The sequence below is a fragment of the Anser anser genome (genome assembly GCF_964211835.1).
Source record: "Anser anser genome assembly, chromosome: 13".
NCBI lineage: Eukaryota > Metazoa > Chordata > Aves > Anseriformes > Anatidae > Anser > Anser anser.
In genome coordinates this window covers 7,146,876-7,167,085 of record NC_139734.1, presented here as the reverse complement: position 1 = coordinate 7,167,085, position 20,210 = coordinate 7,146,876, and the positions used below count along the sequence as shown (strand labels likewise).

The window sequence follows — 20,210 nt, the reverse complement described above, 5'->3', positions numbered from 1 at the left end:
CTGCCCTTTGTGGCACAGCAAAGGGCCAGGAGCAGAAGGAATAGGCACCACACTTGCACATTGGGATATTTAAGGAATGTGAGCTGCTAACACAGATACTATGCTACTTGTCTCTGTCTTTATAGCTGTTTGCAAAACACCAACATAATAAAAAAGGCATAACACAGGTGGAAGGCAGGAAGGCTGCCGTACAGACGGGGGGACCTGTTGGCCAGCTGGGCCCTCAGCGGGACTGTGCTGAGCACCTTGGGCTCCCGCAGCCAGCGTGCACCAGCCTGCGACGCTGCCCAGGCACCAGCACACAGCACCTGAGCAAATGCAGCCTTGCAGTCGTGTGTCCCATGGGTAACTCGTCTGCACAGGGATGCTCAGCAGGTGTCCCATGTGTCTTGGCCCTTTGAGCAATGTCTTCTGCCCAGGCAGGGGGAGGAGAGCTCCCCCCCAGCTATTTCGGTCCCGGCAGCAGATGGAGGAGACAGGTTGTGCTTTCTCAGGAAGCACAGCTCGGCAAGGAGAGGAAGGGTGTGATCCTGCCTTGCAAAGCAGGGAGCTGTTCCTGAGCTGGGTAAACAAGGGTAAGGAGCAAGGCACCATCCTTTATTTTAGCACGGAAACAAAATTAACCTTCCTCACCACTGGCCAGATTGACCTTTCCAGGTAAGCTAACACCTAACTTCCCACTGTCTCTTGCAGGAGCTTGATACTCAGAGGTTTACTATCAGCCTGCTTTGCTAAGTGTAATAGAAAATAAAATTGTATACAGTATTTTAATGGGTTAGTGATAAGTGGGATGGATTCATTGCTGCAGGGACCGGGGAGAAAGTTAGGCATCACGGAAGGGACTCCCAGCAGAGCTGGGCTTGAAGCAGCCTGCAAAAAAGGCCATTGTTATTTACACACAGAATTGGAACAGTGCCAGGACGATTCCCATATATATATATATTCCATTACATATATATACACATATATATGTAAATAGGACCACTGAGGAGGGAAAGGCACTTAGATGAGACCTAATGCTCCTCCGGCGTGGAGGACCCATCACATGCATAGAGAATTCCTCCTCTCCATTACCCTCTCTCAAAACCAGCTTAACATTATGCTCATCAGCTCCACAATTAGCATTTTAGCTTACTAAGGGAAACAAAAACATACAAAAACGTAAGAAATAGTTAATTAAATTTAAATTTAATTCATTAAAAATGAGCTTTGAAGCAAAATTGTGTCAATTACCTCCAACTTCTCAGCAGGCTAAATGCAGGGATAATTGGTGCTGCAGCCGTACAGGCACAAGCCTTCACAAAAACCTGTGATTAAAGGCCAGATCCTGCCCATCACAGCCCACGAGGGAGTCTGGGGCAGGAATGCCTGCACAGACAGAGGCAGGAATATTTGCTTTGTCTGAGCGGGCTGGCAGGAGCACACCGACAACCCCACATTTTCCTTGTTGGGAGCATCCTGGCAATCTCATTGTTTGTGCTCACAGCCCTGTGGTTATGTTTCGAAAGAGCAAAAACCCACGAGAGGAAGGTGCTGCTGGAAAGAGCCACATGCGACCACAGCATATTAGCCAAAGCTCACTGAGCATGATTGAGGGGTACACGGGGTTCGCTGGGAGCAAGTTGCAAGGACAGCTGTAAGGATTTTTGCTTTTCTTTTTTGCTTTACACCTGGTTTGGGTCCTGGCAGCAAGGAAGCATCCTATGCTAGATGTTGGCCATGCCCCCACAAAAAGTGTTTTCCAAGGAAATGAAGCAGAGGAAAGGCACCACAGCTCTTCAAAAGAAAACCAAAAGGTGACCACCATGAGAAGAAATTTAAGATCCAGCCCAACGTCCTCAAAACAAGACGATGACTTTGGTCCTGCTTTTGACCAGGTTTAACCCCTCTTTGCAACCCCAGGACTAAAACCCAACTTCACATCTTGTTTTCCGCTACAGAGGCCTCCAGTCTTGCTGGGGTGCTTTTGGCTTTTTGTGGGTGAAATCTGCCCTTAGAGAAGGCTGCACCTGCCTCCACCACCCAGATCTCACAAGCTCCTTTTCCAGTTTCCTCCCAGTTCCACGCACGATGCCACATTTATCGTCAAGGCTCTTAGTGCTAAAACAGCCCAGCTTCAAGGCTGCGCAGTGGTGTACCCATCTGAGCTTTTGTTATCTTCCAGTCCCTTGGGACTCATTAAGGTCTGAATTAGCTGACTGTCCATGGCCTTAATTAGTACTTCAGCATTCTGGGAAGCAGCCAAGGCTTTTTTAACCATTGCTCCTCACCAATGGCATCAGCTCCCTTCTGTGATTTGGAGCAGGCAGACCGGAACAGCCTTGAAACTAACTGAGACAGGCACATATCCCCTTGCTGCTTTGCACTACTTTTATCATTAACGTCAATGATTAACCCCGGGGAAGCACACAGTGAGGATGCTTCACAGGACACTATGGAAATGCAGCTTGGTTTTGTTTTGCAAGATGGTTCTGCTGAAGAGCAGAGGGATGTTAAGTACAAACACCTGGTGCTTTATGATGGGCAGGGGGAAAAAACAAGAAAGTTTGTGACTCAAGGGTACAGCCATACACCGGTCTTGGTCCTAGCAAGTCTGGAGGAAGAAGTGTTTGATCTGTCACTTCTTGCAGGCTTGGGGGAAAAAACTGCTGTTGCTGGGGTTAGGCTGATCTGCACCCCTTGAGATATAGCTCCTGTTGTTTGCTCTAAGGAGAGATGTCCCGTACAACTTCTAGCAAAGCACTTAAGGAAATCTGTGCCTGGAAAGAAGGATGAGGGCAACAACATACTTGTGATGCACTTTGGGATCCCCCAAAGCTAGCCCTGCACTGACATTCCTGACATATCGGTGGTTTTCAATGGCAATTTCTGGGCAAGCATGAGCTCAGTGACCTCTGCAGCACCTCATAGTTTGGGGACAGGAGCCCTACAAATAAGGTAAAGACATACATTTGTGTTATCAGTGCACTCTGACAGCCTGAGGACATGCTGGTCTCCTCAGAGGCCTGAAGCACTGATGCCAAGTGTTGGTGAGTGCAGCACCAGGCATGTTCGGGAGGTCTGGGGCACCCCTCAGATCCAGAGGGGAAGCACACACCAGTGAGGTAGCTGGGCTTTTTTTGTTTTTGAAGCCATACAGCTCCAAAGCTCTTATGGAGCTGCAGAAAACTATGTTGTGCTCAAGAAGCACAAGCAAAGAGTCTGTCAGTACTGTAGCCTCTAGAAGTAGCAGTGGCCGTGCACGCTGTGTGCCTGCTCAGTGAAAATCACCACCACAGCAGCATCTTCCCCCAGAACACAGCACATAGCTCAGGAGCTGAGCCACAGCATCCCCTGCACTGGCCCAAAGACAGATGGAGAGAGATGAGCAGCAGAGAAATGGGAACCACAGGACCAGCCAGCAATGCTAACTGCCGCAGGCTGCAGGAGGGGCTGTCATGCTGAGGACTGCATCCCACCAGAGTTCATCAGAAGGCAGCCAAGAACAGGCCCAGGCTGTGTTGCATTTATTAGTTTGGACACAAAGCCTCTCCATCACTGCTGCAGGCAGGGACCCGATGCTGTGCTTGGCAGCCACCCAATGGCACAGATCAGCTTTGTTTGCCAAGGGAAACGATGTGCTCAGGTGCTCCAGGAGCAAAGCCACCTGCTTTACCAAGCCCTCAGTGACCATTGATGAAACAAGTGGCTCCTCTACTCACAAGTCCTCCCATTTCTGGTCTGAGTGCTGTAACCAGAAGGTGATCTAGTTTCATCACTGCACAGCAGAGCAGCTGAGAGTCCATGCCTGTCACTGCTACGGAGAAGAGCATTAAGCCTTCACTGGCAGACTGATGAGAAGTCAAAAGTATTCCATATACGCTCCATAAGTTCGAGAAAAGCCCTGCTACAAATCCCATTTCAGAAGAAATAAGGCCAGTTGGCCCAAACTTGCCCTTTTTTCCCCTTTCCTTGACACAGCTTTGTCACACCAGAGAGGCAGCACGCTGAACCTGCATGAAGCCTGGTGCAGCTCAGTTCAGGGACCGCAGAGTTTATGAAGTCCACCAAGAAGTCATAGTAACTCTTCTTCTACACCAGAAACAAGCGTTAAGAGACCTATACCTGCAGTCCCACTTTCTACAGCAGCAGTGAAAAGAACATCAGGATATGGTCCAGGACCAGAACATGGCTTCTCTTGGCTCAGACTCCAGGGTGAAGGAAGCCATATGAAGCAGGTGCAGACTTTCTCCCGGCAATGCTTACACTCCAGCCAGCAGGTACATTAACATGATCTCTGTGGATCTATTTTAAATATATTTTTTAAAGACAGCTTTGGATTCAAAGCTGTTTTCTATATAGGACACATCCAAGGAGTCCTGGGTTACCCAAACAGAAAACAAGATCCTTTCTGGCACATCCCATTTGCCTGGCAATCAATACAATCTTTTGCTTTTTCACTCATTTGCAGTGGGCAGCTGAAGATGGGGGCATTATTAAGTAATGCAAGTTATGCCTGTAGCTCCCACCTTCAGTTCCCAAACTCCCTGTCCCCTACAGTAACTCAGGAACTGCTTTTTAGTGCAGGACTCTGCAGGGTCAGGCCATGCCCACAACCATCACTGCATTAGCAGAGTTCAGAAGGGATTTTTGGATGGGGCTGGTGAACGTGTATGTGGTCACAGTCCCACATTACGCATACAGCTCTGATTATCAGGCGAGTCCAGGCTTTCTGCAATCAGGCCAGCTTATGGCTTTAGGCTTCCCACTTGAAATTAGGTTAAAAATAGCTGCCCTTTGTTTTACTGAAAGCCTGGGCAGTAGTGACCTTTTGTGTCTAAGCATCTCCTGCAATGTGCCCATTAACATTTAGAAGATGGCCTTGACTCCGATGAGCTACTCACTCTGCTTTCTAGACTTCAGCTCTTCCAGCTGGCAAGCACTTCTCTTCAGAATCAGCCCTGGGCAGAGCACACCCAGCTCTGGCTGGCTTTAGCAGGATGAAGCCATGCAGCACAGCAGGGACACCCAGCACCTTCCAGGCCTTGCAGGGTCTGGGCACAGCACCCATGCTGCTGCCACCCAGCTCCCCTCACTTTCTGCTCTCTGCTTAAACTTGGCTCTCCATCTTCTCCTGCATCCTCATAAATCCGTCAGGGATGAGCCAAAGCTCATGCTGTCTCAAGAAAAGCATTTATTTCTGTGCTTTGTACTCAGCAGAGGTGGGTAGTGTATGGCTGGGACAAGCACCCAAATGAAGAGCTATAGACGCACCCTTGTCCACCCAGCACCCACCCCTCAGAAAACCAAACAATTCCCTAATGGCAATCTTCACTTCTTTCTACTCTGATCTTCAAGGCAAATCTACTCTGATCTTCAAGGCAGAGAGCTGTCGTGCAGAAGATATTCTGCATGTAAGTTAAAACCTGGCCAAAAGCTTTAACTTCCCATCAAAGGATCATTGCACATACCATATCACTACCTGCACACAGTTTTTGGAAGCATGAGACCCAGTGGGCTAGCTCCTAGAAGCAGGCAGGGAAGGCTTACAGCTGAGATTCTGCAGAGAGCCACTGACAGAAGCAAGATGGAGAACTGCAATGCAAACCAGAACTCAAAACAAAACATGACAGCCCTATTTTTATCAGCTACATTAAGTGAAAGGCAAAATAGATAGGCACAGCACGGGGGCAGATTAACACCAGCCAGAACAGTGCCTGTCATTTGTTAAACACTTGCCCACAACGAGCACCTCCTCCAACTCAGCAGCATTTGTGAATTAAATGAATGCAAGCCCACTTCATCATGTCCTTCCACAGGAGGTTCCCCACCAGCCTGCACCCACCCAGAAAAGCAGCCAGTGGAGAGAGAGGCTGCATGTCCCAGAGGAACCCTATCGACTGGCCCTGCTTTGAACAGGCTGGGTAAAAACTGGCATCTCCCAGTTACAGAGGTGGTGAGGCTGCTGGAGACCAGGTGTTTGGCTGTTTCAAAGCGTTCTGCTTGCCCAGCCTTCTTATAGTTCCCTTCAATAATAATACCATGAATAATGGCATGATAATAACACCATGAAGCCTAGCACGTTGTTTCCAACCAGCCTACCCACCTACTCCCCCCCTCAGGGAGGTAAGTGCTGCATCCCTGCCCACACGATCTTTTAGATGAGCATCTCAAGACACGGGAAGCAAGTGATCCACTGCCAAAGGGCTTTGATGGAGCAGATGAAGCCAACCTGGCCCCTCCAGCCCACAGAGCAGGAGCAGCACCTGTAGCATCCCCACACACTGGGGATGGTCTCAGCCACAGCACTGGACTAGAAATAAGAGACTGCCTTCAGGAAAGGATGCCCAAGCATCGCAGTAGAAAGACAGTGCAGGCTTCTCATGCTGAGCCCATAAAACAACACTTGCCACTGCAGTACTTGTGGATAAAGCAGGGAACTGGGAACAACTACAGAAGAATTGCGTGGCTGCAAGTGAACTAGATCCACTGAAGATTGTTTGGTTTCACTGAGCCATCTTATTTGTTATCAAATGTGCTGTGGAGCAGTTAACGCAATTTTTATGACAGGTTGAATCCAAATGATTCTGTATTTATAAACTGCTAAAAAAAGAAATAATCACATCCTGTCCTTGAATGTGATCCTGACAACAGCAGCAGTGGAAATCAACGATTTAATATAATTCTTTTCGAAGGAAGAGTCATTTCTGGAATAAGTGCAGAAATACTTCTCTGTGGAAGAAAGTGGATACCAATATTTACTGCCATGGGTGCAGAAGAATTTCCGCAGTTACTCACAGTGGATGTCAAACACAAGACAGCAAACAGCACGGTCCATAAAAGTATTCCTAGCATCGCTCCTCTGAACATCTTCATCTTTTTCCCCCACTGTTAACTACTGAGATTTTTAAAAATGACAACATATCTGCTAGAGAAAATAAGTGGAACATAAAACAAGCAAGAGACTCAGCTGTAAAGCCAGAAGACACTTAATTGAGCAGTGCAATAGCATTGTTTTCTGAGATTCAGCAACAGCTGAGGAGATGCATATTAACAGGGCAAAGGTTAATGCACTACCAAGAATTTACTTACTTTTCTTTCAGCATAAAAGATAACTACAAATGGGGTTGAAAGGACATTTTTCTGTGGTCACCAATGCCTCAAGCCATAGAAGTGCCAATCTGTCTCCAATAAGCATTTAATAGAGCACAGCTGGAGGCAGAGCCATCAGCCCCAGCAAGGCCCAGGACTGTGCAGAAGTGCAGGGAGCTGCCAGGCTGCAGGTGAAGCCCTCCATGGGGCTGGGTTTACACAGAGTATCCCCCCCCGCCCCCGGGGCTTTGAGGAGATACCAACCTCTCCCCCCCAAGCAAAGAGGGGGAAAACATGCATGTTTGCTGGCATCTGTGCCCCCCTCTTAAGGAAGCATGGGAGGACAGAATCATGCAGCAGAGCATCTCAGAAGATGCAGGAGCTGCATCTCAGAGGGATTCACTTGCCACCTTCCAGAAGATTTTCCCCAGAAGGAGATAGGCAGTACAGGTCAGCCTGAGGTCTGGAAGACAGCAGGTGGCATGGTCCCACCTGACAGCCAGCTCCGTCCCCTCCCATGGGGAGGAAGACTAACAAGAGGCTTTCCAGCCCCTGAAGACTGCTACAGGTAGGATGATATTCCCACCTGGACAGCTAATTGCAGGAAGGATGACAGGGCAGGAGGTAGGGAGCCCCAGTCCTTCCAGGTTACCTAGAAAAGTTGCAGAACCTCCACAGAAGAGCAGCACTGTGTCATTTGTGCTGGAGCGCAGGACAATGACGACTACAAGAAAAGGGACACACAGAACCCAGAGCAACAGATGGAAAGCCTTGGATCACTCGTAACTACTGAGGAGCCCACATGGCAAAGGAGGAAAACTGAAGAGGGATTCAATTTCATGGTGCAGGTTGGTTCTCAGCTACCTGCCATAGGACTGGTTCAATCGCTTTTCTTTTCCCTGTGGAAGAGAGAAGAAAAAAATCTTTTCTGAGCTATACTACAAGGTTGAATCTCATCTGAAGACTGGCCAAGGACAGCTTCTGAGGAAAGCTGTGCTGACTTCTGAAAAAGAAGAAGGACCGAGAGGTACAGTCTGCCCGAGTGGTCACACAGAAGCTGGTAGGATTTATTGCAGCAAGCTGGACTTGGGGACAACTGAATGCCACGTTGCCATCTTTGTGCATGCCACCAGTGCACAAAGATGTATAAAAAGAGGCAATGCCTGCAAGGGACAATCCCTGAGAGGTCCCTCAGCAGGCATCAGTCTGCACAGAGCCCTTCAGCTCACTTCCCTGCTAGCAAAGGCCTCACCCTCCTAGTTTTAAGCCAATATCATGATTTTTTGGAGAGGAGCAAGCAGCGAACATGGGTCTGGGAATGTTCAGGATGGACAGCATTGCATTAATAAACAAATGCTGTTAAAAACCTCAGTGTCCTGAGGCACATCAGGAACCTACCACTCTATTAAAGCAGCAATCACTATTTTCTTCATCCTTGGTTGTCCACTGTAACAGCTATGTTATAACAAATCAGTCACTGAAACAATGAGTCTCCTATAGCAAATATATTATGTAGGACTTTAAAGAGCTCCCCCACAAAGAGCTTTTAAAACATGACCACTGAGAAATGTTAAGTTCAGTTTGCCCTGCGGTTCCCTAAGGACATGCACAAAAGAATTTCGCTGTGCTCCTCACAAAACTCCTTTCTACCTAATTCTTTTTGTTTTCTCTCCATATCTATTTGGATCTTACAGTGGCTTGCCTTATCTTATTGCAATATCTTCCTTTCTACAAGCATGTATTGCCTATTGCCTCGGGAATTCTTGAACTCCCAAGGCACTTTCTTTTCCAAAACAGGACACCAGGATTTTCAAGCTCAGACTAGTAAACAGATGAATTTTCCTTCCATTTTCACAAGAGTGACTGGTAAACAACTAGCCCGCTGTCTTTTGGCTGGACTTGGAAGCATTTCTTAATTCTACCCCCCCCAAATGCCCATATAATTGTTACCTGGAAGAAACTCTTCTTCAAGGCTGGTCATTTTGCAGGAATAAAGCCTGCGTCCCCTCCTATCCCTGCAGGAAACTGCGCTGAGCTGCTCTGTGAAGAGCAGCCACCACGCTGGGGTCAGCAAGGTTGCTTCTGGTTCACAGTGGTTTAATTAGGAGCAGAAGCTGCTTGATATAAGAGAGATTCTGCATTCTTCTAAGAACACCTAAGTGGTCTGTCAAGCAATCTACTAACAAAGATTTTTTGTCCCTGGCTGCCTACATGCATTTATACACAGTCCATCCTGCAGTCTATGATATAGCAAGAGGTATTTATTTATTTAATTTTACTATTGGCCATGTTCTTTTCTTGGGAAATGGTCCTATAATGTGGATTTATTTACACTACACCCTAGAACCATGGCAGGTCTTTTCATTTTTGTCATGCCTTCACTCTCTCTCTTCCACCTTCAGAGCAAAACCCCCAGGAACAAAGCTTACTGAAGCTAAGCTAACGGATGGCTCGCCTCGCTCCAGGTGGACAGGACAGGCATTCAGTCTGTCCTTAAGGACAGTTTTACACATCTCCCTCCACTTCTTTTCAGAGGGGTAGCTATGGCTACCATTACATGGAAATAGTCAATTCAGGTTATGCCTGCGAGCTGTGATTCCCCTTCCTCCAGAAGGTCACACCTTTCTCAAGAGCACCTCTCCTGCCTTTACTGCTTAACGAAAGGCACAGCACAGAAGTTTCCTTCCTCCCTGTGGCTTTTGCTGTGAGCTACCACTGACAAACAGCATCGGATTCTGTGCCACTGCATCTTTTCCATCCTCACCTGCTCTTTTCTGAAGAGCTTTGAAGAGATGTACCAAGCTCTGGATGTGGGTTTGAACTGAGCTGAAGCTCCTGGAAGCAGCAGTGAGGTTCCTGTCTCCTGTTGAGATCAGAATCATCCGTAAAATCCCTGGGGGAACTCCAGTGTTTCTGCATTTAATAGCACAGCCTAGAGTTCAGCTCTGGCTATCAGGTTTCTTGATCTTGCACATCTTGGATTTAGAAGTCTCTTACACAGCAGGGCCAGCCAGGGAGCCATGACGACTAGCTCTCCTACTATTTCTTTAAATCTATCTATTAATATTCAAGTTTGTTCTTTTCTGAACTCATTTCACCCTCTTACCAAAGGGGATTAGAGTCCTCAACATGACCCTGGTCTGTTCTACAAGCTTCCAGCATATAAGCTGGACAAGGAGATGATCCAGACCAGTTCAATCTACTGATTACTGGAAGATTTTATTACATGCTCTGATGTTTGTTCCTGTTTCCATATCTTCTTCTAGCAGGGAGTCAAGAAACTGCCTTGAAAAGAGTGAAAAACTTAAAACCAATAACAGTGGTAGCAGCCAGGCAGCTCTTCAAGCTAAAAACACCTTTGCAGGAACACACACAGAGGTTTTCTGACAGCCACCAAACAGCCATGACACTTCTGAACAGCTTTTGCTTAAATCCCTGAGTTGGCCTACCAGAGGCAGCTACAGGGAAGCAGAAAGAGTTTACAAGAAGAACAGGGCAGGGAGAGCACAGCACAGACTGGTAGCTAGTTCTCCAGGGAGCTAGGAAATGCCTCCCCTGGGAATTTCGGCACATCACCTTAGCACGCAGGTAGCCACAAGACAACCTGCTCAGGTGCTTAGAAGAACCTGGTAGAAGCCGCATGAACAAGAACACACCACAAACACCTAGAAGAACCACCAAACCCATGAGTGCAGGTACCCTACACCTCCATATCATCTGGGGGGAGAGGGACAGCAGCAGACAGAGCCTCAGCCCACCAAGTACCTGACTCCCCCCCCTCACCCACCTCCCAGGCACTCAGATGGGTGTCTGTAGGGAGAACCCAGACCTTAGGGAAAGCACCATCTGACAAGAACAGTTAAAAAACAATGCTTGCTCACAGCCACCTTGCAGAGCAAATAGCCATAGGTCACAGAAGTCATTTCTGCAGAAATGACATCATTCCACCACCAGCCCAGCCCATTGCAGCTGCCAGCCACCAAGCCTGGAGCTGGCTGGATGAAACCCAGCACCGACGTACCTGCACCCCGCTGCTCACACACATCACCACTCACCGAGCTGCCCCACTGCTCACCACCTCACCGCAGCCTGCCGAGGTAAGGTCAGCGCTGCTCCAGAAGTGAAGAAAAGGCCTAGAAGAAAAACCATCAAGCCCCCCAAGCCTCAAGCCAGCACCACCAGGCCACTCACCTCCTTTGGGGTGGCTCTGCTGAGTTTCTGGACCTCTCACCTCCTCACCCCCTACAAGCAAACAAACCTTTGCATTGCTTAGCCAACCCCCCATAGCACCCCCTCATTAACATTTATTGTGCACATCTGATTACAAACCTGGAGAGAGCCTTCAAAGAGCTCAGCTGCTGGCAGTTAAAAAGATTACTCACTGGCTCAATCTCCAAAACCTTCCTTCAGGTGTAGAACTCAAGGTAAAATCGCTGAGTATCTTGTTTTTCACAGCTCAAAGAAGATTTTATTTTTCAAGGCAATATAGAACTGCACCCTTGGTGCTCATTATTTGTTGAATTTTGAATCAAACGCTCAAGACTTCGATGTTCAGCATCTAAATCGGGTAACAGAAAGTGTATATTGACAGAAACCCCTGTGGAGACACACAGCAAGTGCGTGCAGCGCCTGACATTTTCAGCGCAGCACTTGGTGATGGGAATGGATCCGGAATTCCACGTGGAGCCCTGAATAGCATCAGGAAACCTCCTGAGCAGTAATGTCTCCATTTCAAGTGATGCATCGTTCGTTCCCTAATAGTTCATAGCAAGAAAAAGTGCTTTAAATGGCAGGGAGCAGCAGCACGGAGATATAGCAGTGCTGCTCTTCAGGATCCCATAGAAGGGAAATGATGCGCTGAGGGTTTAACTTGGGTTAATCACAGTATAGAGATTTGTGCCCATCAGTCTGATCCATGCTGAACTTACATGATAAATCACAGTAAATCTGCTAGGCAAAACGAGATTTAAGCCCAGACAAAATATAAAGGTCCTGCATGCATTTCTATGTATTCAGAAATAGACAGCAGTGATTGAAATGTGTCTGCTCAAATGGATTTTCTGATAGGAAACTTTTTTTCAATAAAATGCTGTGTGAGATTTTTGTTTGTTTGTTTGTTTGTTTTACTTTTGATACGATTCATTTCATGTAAATTTGGATATCTAAAAAGGAGGTACTCAATCTAGGCTGGTCACCTAAGTTTGCTCTCTACAGAGAGCAATGGCAAAAAGAAGTTCTAACTTGAGAGGCTATTTCTACCCACCCCTACTAAATGTTGCTTCAGATTTTTGTATTCTGTGTTTTTAAAATGAGAACTCAGAAAATAGTACATCAAATACCTGCAAGAGCATCTCAAAATGGCGCTGAGGTCAATTGGTACTTGCACATTTTCCTTTTAAATTTATTTCTGACCAGTGTTGAGAAAACGAGTATATTAGCAGAAATTAGAGGACATTTCAAGTTGTCTGGTTCTCAGAACCATATGTATTTGCACTCAGAGAGCAGAAATAGTAATGGGTGACCTAAGCCTCCACTCAATATTGGCTACCGTAGCAGAAAATCTAAATATAGAACTGAGCAAGGGAAGACTGAGAATTGCTCGTAAGATTTATCTGATGAATAACTGGTACCTCCCAGAAAAGATTGGGTCTACTTGAGAAATTTGCAAGCTGTTCACAAAACAGTTGTAAGCAGAAACAAAGAGGCAAAGTCAAAGCAAATTATTCACTCCGTTCAGATTGCATTGTTTGAACTGACGCAAAACTGAATCCAAGTTTTAAGTAAATGCTAATTGTGTCCCATTTTCTAGCCTCACTTCACATTTTGCTGAGAAATTAAATGTCAGAATGTCCCTCAATGTGCTCTCTGAGAAATGAAGCTCTCTTGAAGTCTTTTAAATTCCTAATCTTATTGTGCTTAAATGTTATTCCTTCAACTGAAAGAATAATTTAATAAAATACCATATATTTTCGGGTGGCACATCAAAAATGTCTATTTCACCAATCTTTTATCACATCAATTTTCTATTCCACTTTATCTTATTGGAACACTGAAGTTCATCCCACTAAGCCGCTTGTAACTGTTGTCAGAAATCAGTCCTAAAGTTTTTCAGCTTCTGGTTTACTTGATTTTGTTTCAATCAAGTGACAGCATCTGAAACATTTCTCTTCTGAAAAAATCAATGAATACAGAGAAAAAAAAAAGCTATATATAATTTTTTGCCAGTGTCCTTGGATACCATCAAGAGGGATTTAATATTTGGGGTGCACAACAAGAGCACTGCTGCCCAAATCGGGTACATGCTGGGTTTATGTACAGGGAGTCACACTTATAAGCAACACCCTGACTTATTGAAGGATAGGAAACTGTTGTTCCTACATCAGTTTCATGTCAGCCTGGCTTCAAAGCCCCCAGGCTAGGTTGGTGTTTCCATGAACCCTGGCAAAACACAGCGTCTACTTGTCCCTTGGTGCCAGTGGTGGCACTAGCGGTCTTGTGGTTGATCTCCTTTCTATATATTTATGCATTCCCCAATGAAATCACCATAAAAATTAAAATGCTCACCATAAACTGCTCACCTGGAATTTCTGGGAATATAATTTCTATGCCATTCATTCAGTGCTACATGGTTTATGATCAAGCCTGACTTGATTAATACTGAAATACTTAAAATGAAAAAAAAAAAAAAGAACAGAGAAAAAAATGTTTTCCCTATTTATCTCATTTTTTACTTGTTTATTTAAGTCGGAAAATTAACTAAAGAAGGATGCCAGGGACATGCCTCCAGCAATCTGTTTTTGCACTGCAATTTTTCTTTCCCCCTCCTCTCCACAGGAGAGATCATTAACATGAAATGTGAGGGGACAGGCCACGCTCCCACATCACTCACTCCAAGAGAGCAATTATTTCTAGCCTGATTTGCATCCCGCGTGCTCCTCTCGAGCAGGGCTTGGGCTGCGAGCGGGACCAGATGGCTCAAGGAACCACACAGCAGAGGAAGGTGCTGGGATTTACTCACCAGCTGCTGACGTCCACCCCAGAGTGCTGGGTCCTGCTGGTGGGTGAGCACATTTTTACTTGGTGATCAGCAAACCTTAGCTCCCTATAGCATTTCCCATGCCAGGGTACTTCATATAGGGGAAAACTGTGGCACAGAAGGCTTGAATTGTGCAGGGCTTCCGAGGGCCATGTCCTGCTGTCTGCATCTCTTTGGAGGCAACATGATGGACCATCAATTACTAACATCAGCAGGAGAAAGCAGGGCAGATGCTGAGGAGTAAAAGATGAGCTAAAAGCAGTTTCCTAATGATCTGAGTCCTCCACAGCACAGAATCTCCATGTAAAACTAATATGCAAGTACAGTGAAGTGATCAATTCTGCTACTGCCTGGCAGCGCTACCGCCTGCAGCAAATTAATGGGGGCAATCTCGGCCAGCGCGCGCAAGTGCATGGGAGTCACTTGCAATGAAAAGCACTCTGTCTAGAGCACTTGGCGTGACTAATTGAGTATGACTTATAATTACTTATTATTGCTATCTTACTCTGAGCTCCCACATTATCGTCATCATGGAAAATTCGCACTGTGTTTCGATCAGAAGAATATCAATAACAGATGTGATACAAAAGCATAAAACTGCATAGAAGCCTGTACCTACAGACACTGTCACCGCAGGCATGGGGTGAGTTAGGACAGCCACTAGAAGCAAAGCGCCAAAGAGCGGTCCCAAAACAGGGGAAGGCTGTGATGACCTTTCCGTTCCTATTTAAAAGTGTGTGAACTGCAGGGCAGGAGGGTGAAAGGCCACAGGAAACTAGGCCCTTCAGAGCTAAGCGCTACCCAGCCACACCCCTGCCCAGTTATCTTTGTATTTACCCTTCCCTGGGAGTGCCAAATGCCCCACGGCGTCAGCCAAGTCTGCGGCCTGCCGTCTGCATGCAGCACTCCCCTTCCCGCCCTGCCCTTGTTTCCCTCCGGTTTCTCTGTAGTTCGCCTGTAAAATATTTCATGGGTTTTTCGGGTGAGTCTCCACCCCATCCCCATTTCCTTCAGAGCCGTGACGGAGCCATCCTCGCAGCCCTTGGAAGGAAACTGGCGGCTTCACAATGCAACTTTATCAGACCCAGACACGTAAATGATTTGTCGGAGAATGTGACCTGATGTCAGCTCCCAGCCCACGCTGCTTGAGGCTTCGCTGCCTTGCGCTCCTTCTCTTAGGCAATCCCGAGGCGATTTGGGGTTGGTCAGCCACCCAGAAAGGGCACTTTCCCTAAAAAGCAAAAAAATGAGTGTAAGACACAAGACTAACAAAGCAAAACCATGTACATGGGGGCAGCATCACACCCTTGCCTAGTGACATTCTCCAGCAGTGAACAAACAGCGAATTTGGTTGGGAAAAAACCCACAGATGAGCCTCGTCTGAGATTTCCCTCATCTGAGCTGACCCTCCACACAGGTTCAGGTCCCTTCTCCTGACGCTGCCATTTATTACCATCTCCGATGGCAGCTGCTTCCCCAGCTGTGAAACGAAATCCACAGCCCATAAGCATGCAGCTCCCTCGGACAAGGCTGTCCCTGAATGTGTCTGCTCTTTAGGGGACAGGAATGCACTAGTTAATGGTAGCACCGTGATGGAAATCACCCAGCAAATTGGAACAGTTCTCATCACTTTAATAACCTAGCGCTTACCAGCAGCACAGGTATGGATATATTTTTAAAGTACAGTTTTATCATGATGGCACCGGTATCACAGATTGTGTTTTTCCTGAGGCTAGAAAGTACAGAAAGGAAGATATTGGCTTTCCTTGACTAGCTCTCATCTGCCAGAGAAATTATGATTTTCCTTTATTAGCTGGCTTTATCAGTTACTGCAAGTAACATAATACATCCTTGGCCCTACTAATAACTTGGATGTTGGCTGTGTCCCCACCTTCCTCTCCTCTCTCCACAGATGAGAAGAATATTTCTTGCTCGCTGAGCTCCTCGACTCCTCCTCCTGCTTGTGCTCCTCTCCCTGGATCTCCCTCCACAGTGCCCCATTTTTGAGCCAGGAAGCATTTCTTACTTGCTTTAAAAAGGAGGGAAGAAGCATTTAAAAACCAAACAAAGAAAATACAACCCAATCAGACGGGTCTTTTGTCAGAACAGACGGCTGCCGCGGTGCCAGCTGCATCCTGCTTTGCTCTGCGCATTGCTGTGCATGGTGCCCGAGCGTTGCAGGTTGCTCGGCTGTATTACTTGCCATCATTTTGAAAGCTTTCCAGACAATTTTGTGTGATTTTGACATTTCAGGGCTTCTTTAGACGCATGTGTCAAGAGGGAAATGCAACATTTTGGGCTCTGTCTTATCCCCCAGGACTTCCACCTCCCCTGAAGCAATGACTGTTTTGCATTCAGTCCCTCAATACCTGGGACCCTAAACCACCTGACAAGCCCTGCTTGACTCCTGAAATCTGCTTGCTTTTGACATGAAAATCACCAACAGTTTAAAAGCAATGCTGTTCCTCAAGAAGGAAAGGCAAAGTGTCCTCTGTCACTGCCGGTGTGACTGGTAACAGGAAAAGAAATGCAATGAGCCAGTTCCCTGCCACATATTGAGCTAATTCAACAGTATCATTGTCCATATTGGAATGTAAAGGTACAACCTCTTTTTGATGCTGGTGTAGGTGCAATAGTTCTTAATAAACATCATTACTGCGCTCGAATAATTGCTATCTCCCTTTTTAGGTCTGGCACAAAATAAAGCTACAGAACAGTGGAGGGGGAACTGAGGCCGAGCTCAGAGAGAAATGCTTCCATGGCTAGCTGCTGCCCGGCTGTGCTCGTGGGCCACAGTGGCAGGCACACTGCAGAAACCTGTCACACTCGAAGAAGTACCTGTCTTCGTCCTTCAACCTGCCAGCAGAGAATTTGCAGGTCAACCATGGGTTATTTCTCAGACAGTCGAAGCCGTTGCCACCCAGATTCTTGATGTTTTGTCCATTGGAGGGGTGGAAGCCAACACTGGATTTTGCATCTGCTCTGCTAATGCCCAGGCAGTGTTTGTTGTTGTTTTGTTTTGTTTTGTTTTTTTCTACTGGCAATCTTGTGAAAATCAATTTCTGTCTGAAAAGATCATTCCTGCAGTTGCTATCAGCTCCTGCCATATTTCAGGAGAATGAGACAGTGTTCACCTCGCTGGAGGTGACGTTGCTTTCTGCTGGTCATGCCAGCACTTCTGGCCCCTGCACACCTCAAGGTCCCTGTTCAAGTACGAATGTTCCCATCTGTTTCTGTAAATAACTCCTTGGTCCCTCATCAGTTAGGCTCCAGGGACTCCCACACCCCCCTGATTGCTGCAGCCAACTAAGAAATGTCTGCAGACACAGTTGCCAGATTGTCCAGGATCGCTGCAATGGTTCCCAGCAAAACCCTAATTTTTATATGGCATTTAAAAATACAATTATTTATAAACAACACACAAATGTAGCCATTTAAAAAAAAAATGTTCCACAATAGTTGTTGATGAATCAACATTTCCCATCCTTCCCCTTCCAGTAAGTGTCTTATCTAAGAACATGCTGCCCTTCCTGCTGGAAATCCTGCTGTGTCTTTGGAGACCTTGTCTTCTCCCTTCCTCTCCAAGGAACCACCAAGAAGGGAAGAGAAACTAGAATGATTTCGCAAGCTCTAGTGCTTGATGTGTTCCCCAAATTCAGCCTGGGTGGAGAATGGATTGAGAGCAGCCCTGTTGAGACACCCTGAGGGTTTTGGTGGGTGAGAAGCTCGACACGAGACGTCAATGTGTGCTTGCAGCCCAGAAAGCCAGTGTATGCTGGGCTGGACCAAAAGCAGCGTGGCCAGGAGGGCAAGGAGGGGACTGTCCCCCTCTGCTCTGCCCTTGTGAGACCCCACCTGGAGCCTGTGTTCAGCTCTGGGGCCCCAGCACCAGAAGGACATGGAAGTATTAGAATGAGTCCAGAGGAGGGCCACAGAGATGATCAAGGGGCTGGAGCACCTCTGTTATGGGAACAGGTTGAGGGAGTTGGGGTCGTTGAGCCTGGAGAAGAGAAGGCTCCAGGGAGACCTTTTAACAACCTTCTAATATCTAAAGGGGGCTACAGGACAGCTGGGGATGGGCACTTTGTCAGGGGGTGCAGTGATAGGACAAGGGGGAATGGCTTAAAACTAAAAGAGGATAGGGTTAGATGAGATATAAGGAAGAAATTCTTTACTCTGAGGGCAGGGAGGCACAGGCTGCCCAGAGCAGCTGTGGTAGCCCCATCCCTGGCAGTGCCCAAGGCCAGGCTGGATGGGGCTGTGGGCAGCCTGGGCTGCTGGGAGGGGTCCCTGGACAGGGGGCTGGGATTAGATGGGCTTTAAGGTCCCTTCCAATCCAGAACGATCTATGTGGTACTATGGAGTAGATATTTTTTTTCCTTCTTCAACAGTTGTTAGGGTAATTAAATCAGGCTTTTGCTCATGCAGTGGTTACCAAAATGGCTCCTGCTTTTGTATCCCTCACTTAACACAACTTGCTTGATGAGATCACGCCATCACGCTAGTTACTTTGGAAGTGGTTACTCATATATGTGAGGAAGAAAACGGCAGAAACAGAATCAGTCCATTTTGGGGGTGGTTCTGCTCATCTTCAGACTGAGAGTGCTTTAGCTGTCAGAGGACCCTCCTCGAAGGCCTGCATAGCACACTACATACCTCAGTCAAAAAACACTTCATGCTGATTGCAGTAGCACTGAGACGGTCCCACAGGAATCACCAAATTGAGAAACTTTCCTTCACAAGTTAAAATCTGCTTATTAAATGTGATACAGGCACAACTGGAAGTAAATACAGGCAGATTTCAAGCTGAAGGTTAAGGTCTTTGGAGGAACAGCTGTGGAGCTGTTTTTAGAAAGCAACTTTTCCACTCAGGAAGCCCTCAGGTACTCGGTGCAACTGAAAACAGGGAGCTGCAAAGAGCAACAGCATTACCATTTGCATGGGGCTGCATCACCTTTGGATAGGAGACAGGCATAAATACACATTATTCTTTTAGTAATTCCGTGGTGGTGTTGCACAATTATGCCTTTGGTTTTCTCTTTTTAAGCTCCATGAGACACTTTGTTGAGACTTCATTGAAATTCTATTCAGTTTCATTTGACCTACTGTCACTGCACTGTCACATAAATTGGGAAGAAATCCGTCATACTTAAAATGCTTCAGAACAGCTTCTCCTTTCTAAGCCTGCAACTCCTCTGCAAGGTGATAAAACAACACATTTGAGATGAAATCCATGATAATTTTCTTTCAGGGTGATTTGATGTAGATGGTCTGGCATGCAACATTTCAAGCTTGTATATTCTTTGAGCTGTCACCTAGGCTTTTTTCTACAACTCTGATGGCTGGAAACTTCATTTTACTGTTAAATGAAACCTGAGACTCTCACGGAACCTCATCTTCGCAGAAACAGTACCAGAAAAACACAAATTATCACAAGGATCGACAATGTAGATGAGATGAGAGCAATGTACATCCCCGTGAATTTCACATCCAAGGTTTCATTAGCAATGAAAGCAAATAGAAATGGAGAGAAGAAATCTTTACTACACGCGTTGGCTAGCCAGGCCTATTCGGTGGTGCTCTGCAGTTTCCCAGAACTATGTGATTGTCAAATACCTTGCAGTTTGGCTTCTTGCTCCAGCTCTGCCCAACAGACACATGGTGTGGGGTGTATCAGCAGCAGGTGCAGGGATGGTCTTGAAGGCCCTGACACCTTGCACGTTTGCTTCACCCATCAGCTGAACGCACATGAGATAGTCCTGATCTCTCCTACGAGCTCCATCTAAGTCAACCTCCCAGTTTGTTGTAGAGACAGAGCACTTGGATTTGGGCTGCTGATCTTCTTGGGCTCTCTTTAATTATCGCTTTCTGGCTGGCAGCCTCACTGTCAATGATCACAGAGGAAGTCATTTTCACTGGAAGAGGAAATCCATTCTGTGGTAACAGAGCCAAAAGTTTTAGGTACTCTTCCAAATTGCATTATACAGACATTTCTTTTTTGCAGGGCAATTCATTTAACCTCTCTACCTGTTTGCCCTCATCTCTAAAACGAGGAAGGCAGAACTGACCCAGTTCTTATTTCAAATGTCAAACGGTTTCAAAG

The 20,210-nt window shown here is 46.6% G+C and overlaps 1 protein-coding gene and 1 long non-coding RNA gene across 10 annotated transcripts in view; one reads left to right on the top strand and one right to left on the bottom strand.

The window, feature by feature from the left end:
- The window catches only part of LOC310880783 (uncharacterized protein), a 302,960-nt gene that overhangs the window by 26,219 nt on the left and 256,531 nt on the right, over positions 1-20,210 (bottom strand). For all 9 annotated transcript variants that reach the window (XR_014571915.1, XR_014571916.1, XR_014571917.1 and 6 more), the window contains one exon: positions 15,226-15,338. The gene's annotated coding sequence lies outside the window, so the exon portion shown is untranslated. The remainder of the gene's footprint in view (positions 1-15,225; positions 15,339-20,210) is intronic.
- On the top strand, positions 15,355-18,755 carry LOC310880785. Its single transcript, XR_014571923.1, has 3 exons — positions 15,355-15,768; positions 16,020-16,706; positions 16,796-18,755. It is a non-coding gene; the product is annotated as an uncharacterized lncRNA (long non-coding RNA).